Consider the following 12,174-nt stretch of genomic DNA (forward strand, 5'->3'; position numbering starts at 1 on the left):
TGGGATTAGCAGATACAAATTGCTGTATATAAAATAGATAACTAATAAGAACCTACTGTATAGCACAGGGAATTACTGAGTACTCTGTAATGACCTATATGGGAATAGAATCTAAAAAAGAGTGGATATATGTATTGACATAACTGATTCACTTTGCTGTACAACAGAAACTAACACAACATTGTAAATTAGCTATATTCCAATAAAAATTAATGTAAAAAAAAAGATACTAGATCCTGTTTAGGAGATAGGGTATCAGCATTGTTAATTAAATGGCCATAATATAATTCTGTGCCAAGCATATCAGCCGAGCTCATAATTTTATCCTCTGCTACATCATTATGACGCCTCTAGTTGGGCCAAGTGTGTACAGTTTGGGCCGGGATTTCAGACCCATCAGATTCCTTTGATATTGAAGTGCTATCAGTGGCGGAAGAAGCTATTCCTAGGTTTGATTCAAGACAAGGCAGTTAATCTCGCAGTTAATGGAGAATGTGCACTGGGGATTAAAACAAAGAACAATTAGCACATATATTAGTTTGGATCATGTTTATACTTTGTTGTCAACTGTCATCATTTGTTTAAAATAAGATATCCTACATTTATTTGACTCACAGAGCTTGGCAGAGTATGATAAGGTATTTAAATTTCTCCAATTATGTTGAAATTTTGGTCTCTTACATTTCACAGCAGGAATCTACTTTCCAGTCAGTGTTTTGCAAAATGATTCTTATAATCATCATGGATCTTAAATGATCCATCTTTGCTACTGAATCATAACCTTCAATGAATGGAAGGTCTTCATTTTACGTCTTAGTTCCTGATTCTTCAAGAAATTATATATGCTTTGAGAATGTATGAGGTCCCATCTAGAGCTAAATTAACATGTATTTTTTTAACTTAAATAAAAAATCTTTAAAGGTAGTAGGTGCCTGCTAAATCAAATAAAATGTTTAAAAAAGATTGTAAAGTGAAAAAAAGGAAGAGTCTTTCCTCATTCTAATTTCACTACATAGAAATTATTACCACTAACATTAGCAATCTCTTTATGTGCTCATATTAACACATGTACACATACACAGAAATAGGGTATTTTTTTTAAACAAATGAGATATCTCACATATCATTCTGAATTTTGCCCTTTTCACTTCACAATATTCATAGGATCTTTCCAAGTCAGCACGTAAAGATGTACATATTCTTTTTAATGTTTACCTAGAATTTTATCAGTATTACCGGGTTTTTTCCCCCCATTTTATCAGTTTCCTATGATTTATTTAACCATCCAGTATCTTGGTGGAAATTTAAATTATCTCTAATTTTTCTCTATTACAATCAATGTTATGGTAATCCTCTCTATATCTTTTTACATATTTCTAGGATTTTATTTCTATAAGAGAGTAGCAGATTGTTAGCTCATAAATTCGACGTTTTGGAAATATTAGCAATGTCTTCTCTCTCTCCCTCCTGCTTCTGCCATATTCAAGCAGCTAGGGTCTTCGATGTTCATTGTCACTGAGGAAGGCTGTTCCAATTCTGAAATCAGAGGGGGGACAAAAGTCTTCAAGGGCTTTGGTTTCCGAAAGCCCAAATCCTTAGGGGAATGAAGAAAACTGTCAAAGACACAATGTGTGGGAGACACATCATAAAAGACCACAGAACTTCTGTTTTAGGTTAGAGAAAATTTCTCTGGCCTGGTGGAGGTGGGGGATGGAGGGGAAGTGAGGACAGCAGAGGCATTGGTAGGTCCCAGCGGCAGGCCAGGCCCTGAATTTCCCAGGTTATAATCTCAGAGAGGAAGCCAGCCTCAGGGGATGGAGGCAGCAGGGGCCCAGAGAAAAAATGCTGTGCGTGGCACCGAAGCAAATGATTCCATGGCTTGTCATGATTCCATGGCTCCAGCTGAGCGGGGGAACAGCAGGGTGATTGCCAGGCCCTCAAGCATAGCAGGGAAGGAGCAGAGAAAGTCGCCGGACATCTAGGGACCTTGCCACCGGGAACAAGGGACATCTCATCAGTGACCTTCTGAGATAACAGCTGAGGACCGGGTGAGCCAATGACTTCCTTGGAGGATGCCAGTGTGGAAATGATGACTTCCTTGGAGGATGTGGTGTGGAAATGATGACTTCCTTGAAGGATGCCAGTGTGGAAATGTTGACTTCAAGGATCGTGTCCCTCTCTGCCTCCTTCCCCACATCTTGACATGATGTCAAGACTTAGAAACGCTCAAGGGGAAAGAGGGGAACCCTGACTTGGCTGGAATTGAGTTTCTGTGATTCAGCAAAATATTTGAGTTTGGTTACTGAGCCTCTTATATATTCTATAGGATTTGTGCATTGAAAATGTTTTATAGCCACTACAATTTTTTCCTTCTCCTCCCCACCCCTCCGCAAAAAGGTGATTCTAATTCACACTCCCACCAATAATATTTAAGTGCCTGTTTCTTGCATCCTTGTCAACACTAGATGCCATGGCTCTTTTGAATTTTTTGTTAATTTACTTGGAGAAAAATGTAATCTCATTGTTTTAATTTGTGTTTTCCTGGCCATTGGTGAGCATTTTTTATGTTTATTGATTATATTTCCTCTTATGCGAAGTGCCAGTGTAGTTTATTTTATTCTTTTGTATTGTTCGATGATGTATTTTATCTTCTACTTAAAGACTAACTACTGGCTAGTGACACTTAAGCAATGTTTAGTCTTTAGACATTACCCCTCAACCCAGAGAGAATATATCATGTTCTCCAAAGATAATTATTGTTCCACTGTAGAATCAGTCTTTTTAGCAATTCCCATCTCATTAGTCTTGATTGTTTTAATGTCTCAATGAAAGACATTATGATTTTCATATAGAAAAAAATTTGGGTGTGGAGGGGGTAGAAGGGACATAGAGAAATGATTTCAGTTATTTTCCAATTCTCTATGTGTCACTAATAAAACATAATGTTGCAAAAATACATCCTTGATTTCTTAAGTAAGAAGAGCAAGACGATAAAGGACTATGGCGATTTGCTAAATTAGCTTTCCTTAAGTTCCTTTCCAGTGGATTTAAATTTGGTTTCAAAACTCGTTTACTTGTGTTATGTTCTTTATTTTTTTAAAATTTTTATTGGAGTCTAGCTGATTTACAATGTTGTGTTAGTTTCAGGAGTACAGCAACGTGAATCAGTTATACATACACATATATCCACTCTTTTGTAGATTCTTTTCTGTTATGTTCTTTAAATTCTTCTCCAAGGTTGTCCTTTCTCGCTGTGTTCTGACAAATCGCTGCTTGATATTTCGGTGATTCTTTTAAAGTTTAATATGCATCATTGGCCAAATCACGGTTCTCTTGAATTGTGTACTGCAATGGTGTAACACTTAGCAATGGTTTATTTCAAGGTAGGGAAACTGATGTTTAGATGATGCCGACCAGTGGCACAGAAGCACCCGCAGTTCGGCTGCCTTATTCTCCCTTTTGCTTCTGTCCGGTACTCAACCTACTCTCTATTTCTTAGCTCTCTTTCTGTTTAATCGGCTCTGAGAATTAGACAGTCTGAAGAGCTGCTAGCTGTTCAAATAGAGGCCAGGTTGTTCGTCTCCACCATCTGAAAGCGGCTTTGATGGTCTCTGTAAAATGAACTCGTGGGCACCCACCTCACCGTTGGCATCCCCGGAGCAGTCTCAGCAGAGATCAAAGCCTGCCCGTTGCGTGGAGGCCGTCCCCTGAGGACAGTGTCGGGGCTTCCTGGCAGGCTCTCTCTGCTGGCTTCACAGGGCCACTACCTGTGCCCTGCTTGCTGGAGAACACCACTACCTGTCCGGGCTCCACAACGGATTAAAGAGGGCTTTCAGTGTTCAAACCCATTCTCTGGCAGCTGGAATTCCAAGTGTACTTAGAAACTATAACCGACTCTATTAATTTTAAAATGCAGCAAGAATACCACTGCTTTTCTTTCTCCAACACTGTCCCTTTGTCTCTTCTGGTCTGAAGCTGTTCCTTGGGCCATCATTTGCCACAGCTGAAATGATTTAAAATCTTACGCAGTGGGGCACCGGGAGGCATGGCCAGGGACAAAGCGCTCCCTGGTTATCGGAATTGATGGCAGCCAAACTCTCCTCCTGATGTTCAGCAGGAGGCCTGAGGACACACACTGTATATTTATTGTCCTAAAACCACATTTCTTCTTCTTGCTCGCAAGATCCCACATTCTTACCTAACCTGGTAAATAAATGCCTGGCATTTGGCATGAGCAAAAAGCTGTTTTATTGACCTGGCTGTCCCTGCATGGGTCCCAAGCACTTTATAAAAGTGCTTTTCATATTTTTGAAAATATCCAATGTAAAGTAAGGATTATTAGACATTGTCCTTATCATTCTTAGCTCAGACGGCAGGGAGCCTGGAATGTTCCAACAAGGCAGATACTCCACTTGGTAACTTGGTTTGTCATTTTCTAGTGGGAATAAAAGACTCTTTTGGGGCCATCAGACGGCAGCATCCTCCTTCCCGCCTACCTGAGAAAACTTGTTTCCTTCACGTAAGTCCAAGTGCTTTTCTGCAGGCTTGAAAGCCAAGAAACGTGACTCAAAAACTAATAGTGTGGGCCCCTACAGCTTGGGCAAGTAAATCTTCAGACATAACAAACTCTGCCTTAGACCTTCATTTTTTATCAGTCTGGGGACAGGAGCTAGATAAGCAGGGGGAAATGCAAAGGTGAAGGAACTTTCCCAAGTTGAGGCTGTGGAAGGGGTATTTTCCAGAGTGACGACTCAGAGTATTGTGGATTTGTGAAGTACGACCTCTCCCTCACGTGGCTATTGTGACACTCGTGTGGAAAAACAAAAAACAGAGCACACTGTGTCTACCACGGCATATTTCACATCAACAAATAAGGGCTTCAGAGTGCAGTGGAATTGTCTGAGGCAATATACCCTGCAGGTGTGTAGTTAGCAGCAGGCAAACTGGCTTACTGGAAATGAATGTAGGAAAACACAGAGCTGGCTTTTTGGCTTTGCACACAAATGCTAGTTCTGAATTCAGGAACCGAAGGGGAGAAGCAGGCTGCATGCTGAAACTGGTGGGCAGGACTCCTTGTTGGGACCGTAGGGAGGCTGGAGCAGGTCAGGATGGATGTGAGTAGGAAGGTGCCTCAGCTAGTTGGACCAGCCTGTGATTTGCTGTTTGTATTGTCTGCTGATTGCTGGTTCTTCTATTCACTGGACGGGCTTAACTTTTCCAAGCCTTTTCACTTGTATTATCTTACCTGATGCCCATAATCCTGGGAGATTATGTTATCCTCTAGAGGGACAGTGCTGTCCTCAGCTAAAGGTGGTGAAACCGAGACTCAGAAAAGTAAAAGGATTTGCTGATTCGCACTGAGACTGGGTGGGCAGAGCTGAGCCTGGATTTCAGGCCTGAAGCCAAGTCCAAAATTCCTTCTATGACCGGTCTCTCCTACACATGCAGGCGAGCTCTACCAGGCCACTGACTTTCAAGCTTCATTTGACTTCATTTACCTGAGAAGCAAAATAAAGCAACTCCCTCCCTTCAAAAAACCCAAACTTAAAAAAAAGTTTTATTACTACGCAAGTATATGTTGTTATGGTAAAAAAAAAACAAAGTTAGAAAATATAAATAAGAAAACAAAGAAAGAAAATAAATAACATCCATAATCCTGCCACATAACTGTTCAGATTTTAGGGAGCATCTTCCTGCTTTGATTGTGCAATGTACACATTTAGGCAGGTTTTACCTTAAACCTGCCTACTTAAAAACAATTTTTTTCTTACAAAAATGAGATCATTTGGTATAGAATGGGACTATTTTTTTTTTAATTCACCAACACGTTGGGATAGTCTGTCAAAGTCAATATTATAGACACTTTTACAATATATGCGGTTCCATGGCGCCTACTTTTTCATTCTATAGGCATACAGATATATTTTGTTTTACCCTTGTGTGTTTTCAAGTTTGCTGTACCATAAACAATGCTGCAGTGACTATGCTAGTTATTAGATTTTTGCCCACATCCTTATTATTTCCTTAGGATTAATTTCTAGAATTGGAACTGCTAGGTCAAAGAGCATGTATACTTTTATAGTTCCCACCAGGAAGCAATGTATGAGAAGGCCTATTTCTCTACCCTTCAGCAGCACTGGGTTTTAAAATTAAAAATAGGGCTCCAGATACTTTATATAGTTGCAGACGAGTAGGTCTCCAGAACATTAGGAAGGAAACTTCTCTCCTCCTTGCAAAGGTATACCATTTATAAGCAAAATAAGCCCAACACATTCTCCATTCTCCTAACCCCAGAAGATCAGCTACTGTAACAAAACAAGATCCATAAGAGGGAATATTAAGGAAGACTGTACTCAAGCCACAGTTCAAAGGCTCTAAGAAAACACAACCAAGGCAAAGTCTAATCCATCAGTGGCCCATGGCCATCTACATTCTTCACTTTTTTACAAATTAAGTAGGGTTAAGCCAGGTCAGCACTTGGATAAAAGTTCTCGAAAGAAATCCTAAGTACCACATAAAGTGTTGTTCATGATTGTGTAAATGTCAATCCTGTGCAAACAAGCTGGTAGAACTTTCCAAAATACTTATTTCATAGCGGAAAATATCTTCTGGAATATTGCTGATGAAGAGAGAGTAGGAACTAATTGGGCATGAGCTCTGTTCGGTTTGTTAGATTTCTTGGAAAGCTTGTGAAGCAATTGGTACGGCTGCACCGGCTCGTTCGGGTGGTGGATTAACCACCAGAGTTCCTGATCCAGAGGGAAGACCACCCATTTTTACTGTAACAAGATGGTTCAAGAAAGTTCCAGATAATTGCAGCCTGGGATGAGCACATCACACTTTTAGGCTGTCAACACAAGCAAAAGGAAGAGCTGATGCAATTATCTAAGTACTTTAAGGAAAAAAAAAAGTAGAGAAAGAGACATTTTAACACAGGTTTGAAATCTTTAGTGGGCTCTCTGTTCATAAACTCCATCAATTAATACTCATAATTTTTTTTCCTGAATCCCTCAGGCTTATATAGAAAAATGCAAAGTGAAAGGGGAATGGGAGACAACTGCAAGGAAGCAAACTTTTGCTTCTAAAGGGTCAATTATGATGGAGTAAAATAGGAGGGCTGTTTAGAGATCTGAGGTAGGAGTGTGAATCTTTTGTGTTTTAAATGCACTGGTGTATTTTTACAGCACTGTTATATTATGCAAATCCAATTTGCAATCCCAGTGTTGTTGATAAGAATGGTGGTTCTCCAAAGCATTATGAATTAAACCTAAAGTAAATTTTTAAAAATTCCACTTCAAGGATTGGGTTATACTGTAAGTTAAGAAGATTTTCTAATAGTTTCCATTCTTCAGTAGGAAAGTTTCAGGTGCTCTTAGTAAAAGTAGGTGAATTATAGTGCTTGTTGATAACGGATGGGTTCAAAAAATACTTGAAAACAAAATGCAGCAAATGAGTGGAGAGCCAGTATATATAGAAAGAGGGTTGTTGGTTTTTTCTTTAACTTTTAAAGACCAATATTATTCATTTAATGATTCTGTTGACTTTATACCGAGTAAAACTTCTGGGATGAATTAATAGTCAAAGCAAGTAAAATCAATGTATACTATATATGGTATTTTTAAATATGGGAGAGTATTTTATAGTACTTAATTTAGACCATGGTGCATAATGTTGTTTAATAAGTTTCCACTGAATTAATTAATAAATGAATGAATGGCAGGTACGAAAGAACTCCTGACTTTATTAACATGGATTAACGGTGAAATATTCACAATGCATACTTAACTTCCAATAGACAAAAGAAATGTTTTAAAGGAGGGACCTTTTGGAAGAAGTGCCATGAATGCATTCATTTTTTCATCCAGCATTTCTTGAACATCTACTACGTGTCACATACTATTAGATACAGGTGCCAACTAAAAATTGTCACTTGCCATCTGCCTCTACAAGGATGAAGTCAATAGCCACTGCAGTCGCTGACCTTCAACACACCCTGAAAGGAGTTCAGGGTGGAGATCAGGAATGAAGCCCTTAGCGCTCTGGGAAAAACTGGCAGAAGAAACCTTCAGATAGAAAAGATTTTATGAACCCAATTCTTGCATCTTCTCTTATCTAGAAAAGCACTAAAATCATTAATGGTGACATCTGCTTCTCATGACTAGCAGCAAACCTCTACCAAAATGTGTGCTTGATGCATGTCCCTCCTTCACTAAAACCATATGTAATACTGACCTTCCTTCCTACCTCTTTGGAGCCAGTACCTCGGAGCTATCTGAGATGCTGTCTCCAGGGCTATAGCCCTCATTTTGCCCCAAATAAAAATTAACTCGCAACTCTCACATTGTGCATTTTTATTTAGTCGACACAGGAAACAGGAAGTTGAATAGATGGATGTCTCTGTCCTCAGGGAGTTTGCCTATCGTCCTGGAGAAACTTTGTAACTTTGACAAGTATCTTTCCCGAGGGAGAACTGCTCCATCCTCTCTGAGTGATTTCACATTTTCTAGTTTAATCTTTTTGCTGTTGTAGTAAATGAGTCCCAGAAAATTAGGGAATCTGGTTTTAAAGGTCGAAAGACTGAAATAATGCAACAACTACCTTTAATGCGTTAATGGCATTCTTATTCTCAAATTCCTTGTGCAATGGCTTTAGGAATGGATATTAGAGAAGTGGATGGTCAACCAGCATTGGATAGCTTCTCAGACACAAGTTTTGAGGTGCACCGTCTAACCTCAAGCTCGTGTTATTTGGATCCCATCTAAAATAACCCGGCAACAGTAATCAAACAATCTGGCAGTGTCTCTTAGAGATGCTAATCCTTGTTTCCCAGCAAAATTCCAAAATGGCTCTGCTGGCTTTCTCAACTCCTCTTAGGAGGATTAGCAGGAAAAAGTCTTATTTTCTTTACTTCCTGTCCTCAACAGTTGGGGGGAGTTGAGTGGGCTTTTAAGGCATGTTAGAAATACTGTCTATGACTTACACAGAATTTCAAAGTCTGCAACATTGCTAGGCTAGAAAGCCATTAAATAAATGGGATATATTTTGTGACACCCTGATTTATCTTGCTGGACGTCACCATTTGTATTCCCTAGGAGGAAAAACATGTTGTGGAGAAATAAACTTCTCACAATCAGGGAAAAACTATTAGCCTAATGTAAATTGCCCTCTCGGCAGCTCTCCACTTCGCCATGGATAAGGTGTGCTGGGATAAGTCATTTGACACCAGCAAGCAGGCCTGGCCTTGTCCAGGTCACCTTCACCGTATATTCAGGGGTGGGTGGCTCTACAGACGGTGATTTCAGAGCCAGTGCCCCTCTGGAGGGTCCCACTGATGCTATTACACTTTGGGTGTCTTGCTGGAATGGTAGATTAGACATGTGAAACTTTGGCCTGTTTTCTTTTTGAAAAATATATTTTTTTTAATGCTGAAAATATCAAATTTATTTTCACAAGCAAAATCCTAGGGGAAATGAGGAAATGGGCCATAAATTCCTTTTTTAAGTATCCACTAGTGCCTCTGTTCTGTTTATTTTAGGTTTTAGCTTGCAGTAGGCCCTCCCGCCTCTTGCTGCCCCCCAGTTAAGTTGTTGCTGTGCACTCTGCAAAGCAGACATGCCAATTCTTCAGGAATAAGGTTGAGCATTCAACCGTCCAGGCCCAAAAGACAACAAATCTAAGATAACAGGAAGAGGCTAGTCAGACAGTGAAATAAGTCAGGTTCATTTCAGTCGACAGAGAGAGAAATTTTATGCATTAAAGAGAATCTAAATGGCTTTATTAGACCACTAATGTTTAAAAACCTCCTTTACTTCTGTAATGCCCTTTTCTCCTTGTTCTCTCTGATGGTCTACAATTCGATTTATTTCTCTGCAACACACAATTAACTTTTGATCATAAGCCTTTATTTTCCAAGACATGTTGTTTCAGCTTGGTTGTCATTTTTACTCTATACCTTTTTCTTTTCACCATAAAGAACTTTAATTTTATTTTTTGGGGTCATTTCTCTAACTTCAAATGGACTTAATTCCCTTTCTTGAGAAATATAATTGATGCTTGTCTTCTGTATTTTTTTCTCCCCTATTCTCTCTACTCAAAAACATTATCAACTGCCTTAAGAAGACTGCTTTAAGGGTTGATACTGGAACTCTGAGGAAGGCATTACATTTTAGAATGACAGCACATTTGTCATTTAAGTCACTATGGAACAAGTAGAGTCCGTTTTATATAGAAACTTCATATTGTTGACACTGAAGTACCTTATGACTATCTCAGAATACTCTTTACAGGTGTTTTGCCCAGAGCTGTCAGTACAGTTAATTTGGTAACAATCCCCCCTCTAAACGTTCCTAATGTTCCCAAATGTTCTTTGCCCACTGGCCCACCTGCTGCCCTCACACTACTCATTGAGAGCAAGGATGGACCCTCTGCCTCCTTTGAACAGAGGCCTGCATTTTATCTGTAGGATAAAACGTAGCACGTGCTCAGGGTATTGACAGCTATTCTTGGCTATTAGATCACACTGGAGTTTCTGCCTCAGTTCATCAGAAAGAGTTGTTCTTATGGTAGATATTTGTTGGCTGACTCTTTTTACATCATTCTCTTCATCCTTTTCCATAACAGCATCCAATATCTACGTGATTCTGAGAAAAATGATTATACCTCTGGGTCGAAGGCAGAGCACATGACTTAGGCCAATCTAATCAGTGTATTCTATTCATAGGTTATAATAATTAGTTAAGGTTTGGGCATATATCTTAAGCCTTCTAATTTAAGCCACGCAAACAGATTAAATGTCCTTTGTTTTCCTAAAAATGTTGGGACATTGATGCTGTTGTTGAAGAAATTAACAAGGGAGTGTGTTACTCTCGGTGCAGTTGCAGCTATTTTGGGACCATGAGGTAAGCCAGTCTTAAGATGAATCCTATGCAGAAAAGCAGAAAGAAAAAAGATCTTGAATACATAATTGAGTAGCTCAATCAAGGTTTGCCTGTAGCTTACCCTCTCTCTGGTATTTTTAATTACATGAGTCTGTAAATCCTCCCTTGTAGTTTAAACACATTGAGACTAGTTTTCTCTACTTTTTACTGAAAGTATTCTCACTAGCAAAGATGTATACTGACCAACATCCCCAATAACATTCTTAACGCAGTGTAAGTGTTCCACTCCCTTAAATAGATAAGGGAAATTGCCATGATACCATGGAATTAGACAAAATTGATAAAGAGGACTGGGCCTTCCCTCTGGAAGGGACCATAACTACAGGAAACCCCATAAACCATATTCATTGGCATTTTAGGCTACTCCATTCCAGACTCTAAGCAACAAGGGAGTAGAGAACATGCCTACTTATTTTGCTTTAAGTTGTACTGAACATACTATTATTTCTAAAAAACATTTAATGGTGTTGGTGACATTTCATTTAATGCTTAATTTCTTTTGCTAACTATAATAAAGTAACTGGTACTTGACATAATACAATCTTCTAGGAAAATAAAATAAGGGAAAAAAGTTATGTAGTTTAGGAAACTCTTAGAATTAATGGCAGGGTCAGAAAGTTCAGTAGCATTCAATAAATGTTTTCTGAGGCCAGCTAAGCATCAGATACCAAGATCGGTGCCAGAGACACAAAATGAATAATTGTGGTTTCTGCTCTCATAGTGCTCACACTTTAGGCCTGAGAAAGTCAGTGAGTTTTGTTGTGTCATGTGTTAGCTTTGAGAAATCCGTCATGGTTGCCTGCAGACTGGTGCTAAGAAGGCTCAGCTTGTGTTTCGAGTCACTCAGAAAGGGCTACTGGGTCAAGATTCGCATGAAGCTTGTATGACTTCTGTAACCCATTAATAATATCTGCTATGGGCACAAGAATGGCCGGTGATGGAATAAGCTTTTATATTTGCTATCCCCTGGCTAAGGGCACAGAATTTAGGTGTCAGTTCCAATCCCATATGCCTTCGACTAAGTCATTCCAATAATATATGTTCAAATCTCATGTGATAATGGTACAATGCTCAAAAACATAGTATGTTTGCACCCAAGACCTAAAGATGCCAAGAAGGGTTTTGAAGAAAATCTTGAAACAAACTGCAAGAATATAAGAAAATTCTCCTGCAAACAAAACAAAACAACCCTAGACGTAGTCTTTCTCTTTGCTTAGTTTTATAGCAAAACTATTGG

The sequence above is a fragment of the Eubalaena glacialis genome, chromosome 5, assembly GCF_028564815.1.
Source record: "Eubalaena glacialis isolate mEubGla1 chromosome 5, mEubGla1.1.hap2.+ XY, whole genome shotgun sequence".
In the NCBI taxonomy this organism is placed as follows: Eukaryota; Metazoa; Chordata; class Mammalia; order Artiodactyla; family Balaenidae; genus Eubalaena; species Eubalaena glacialis.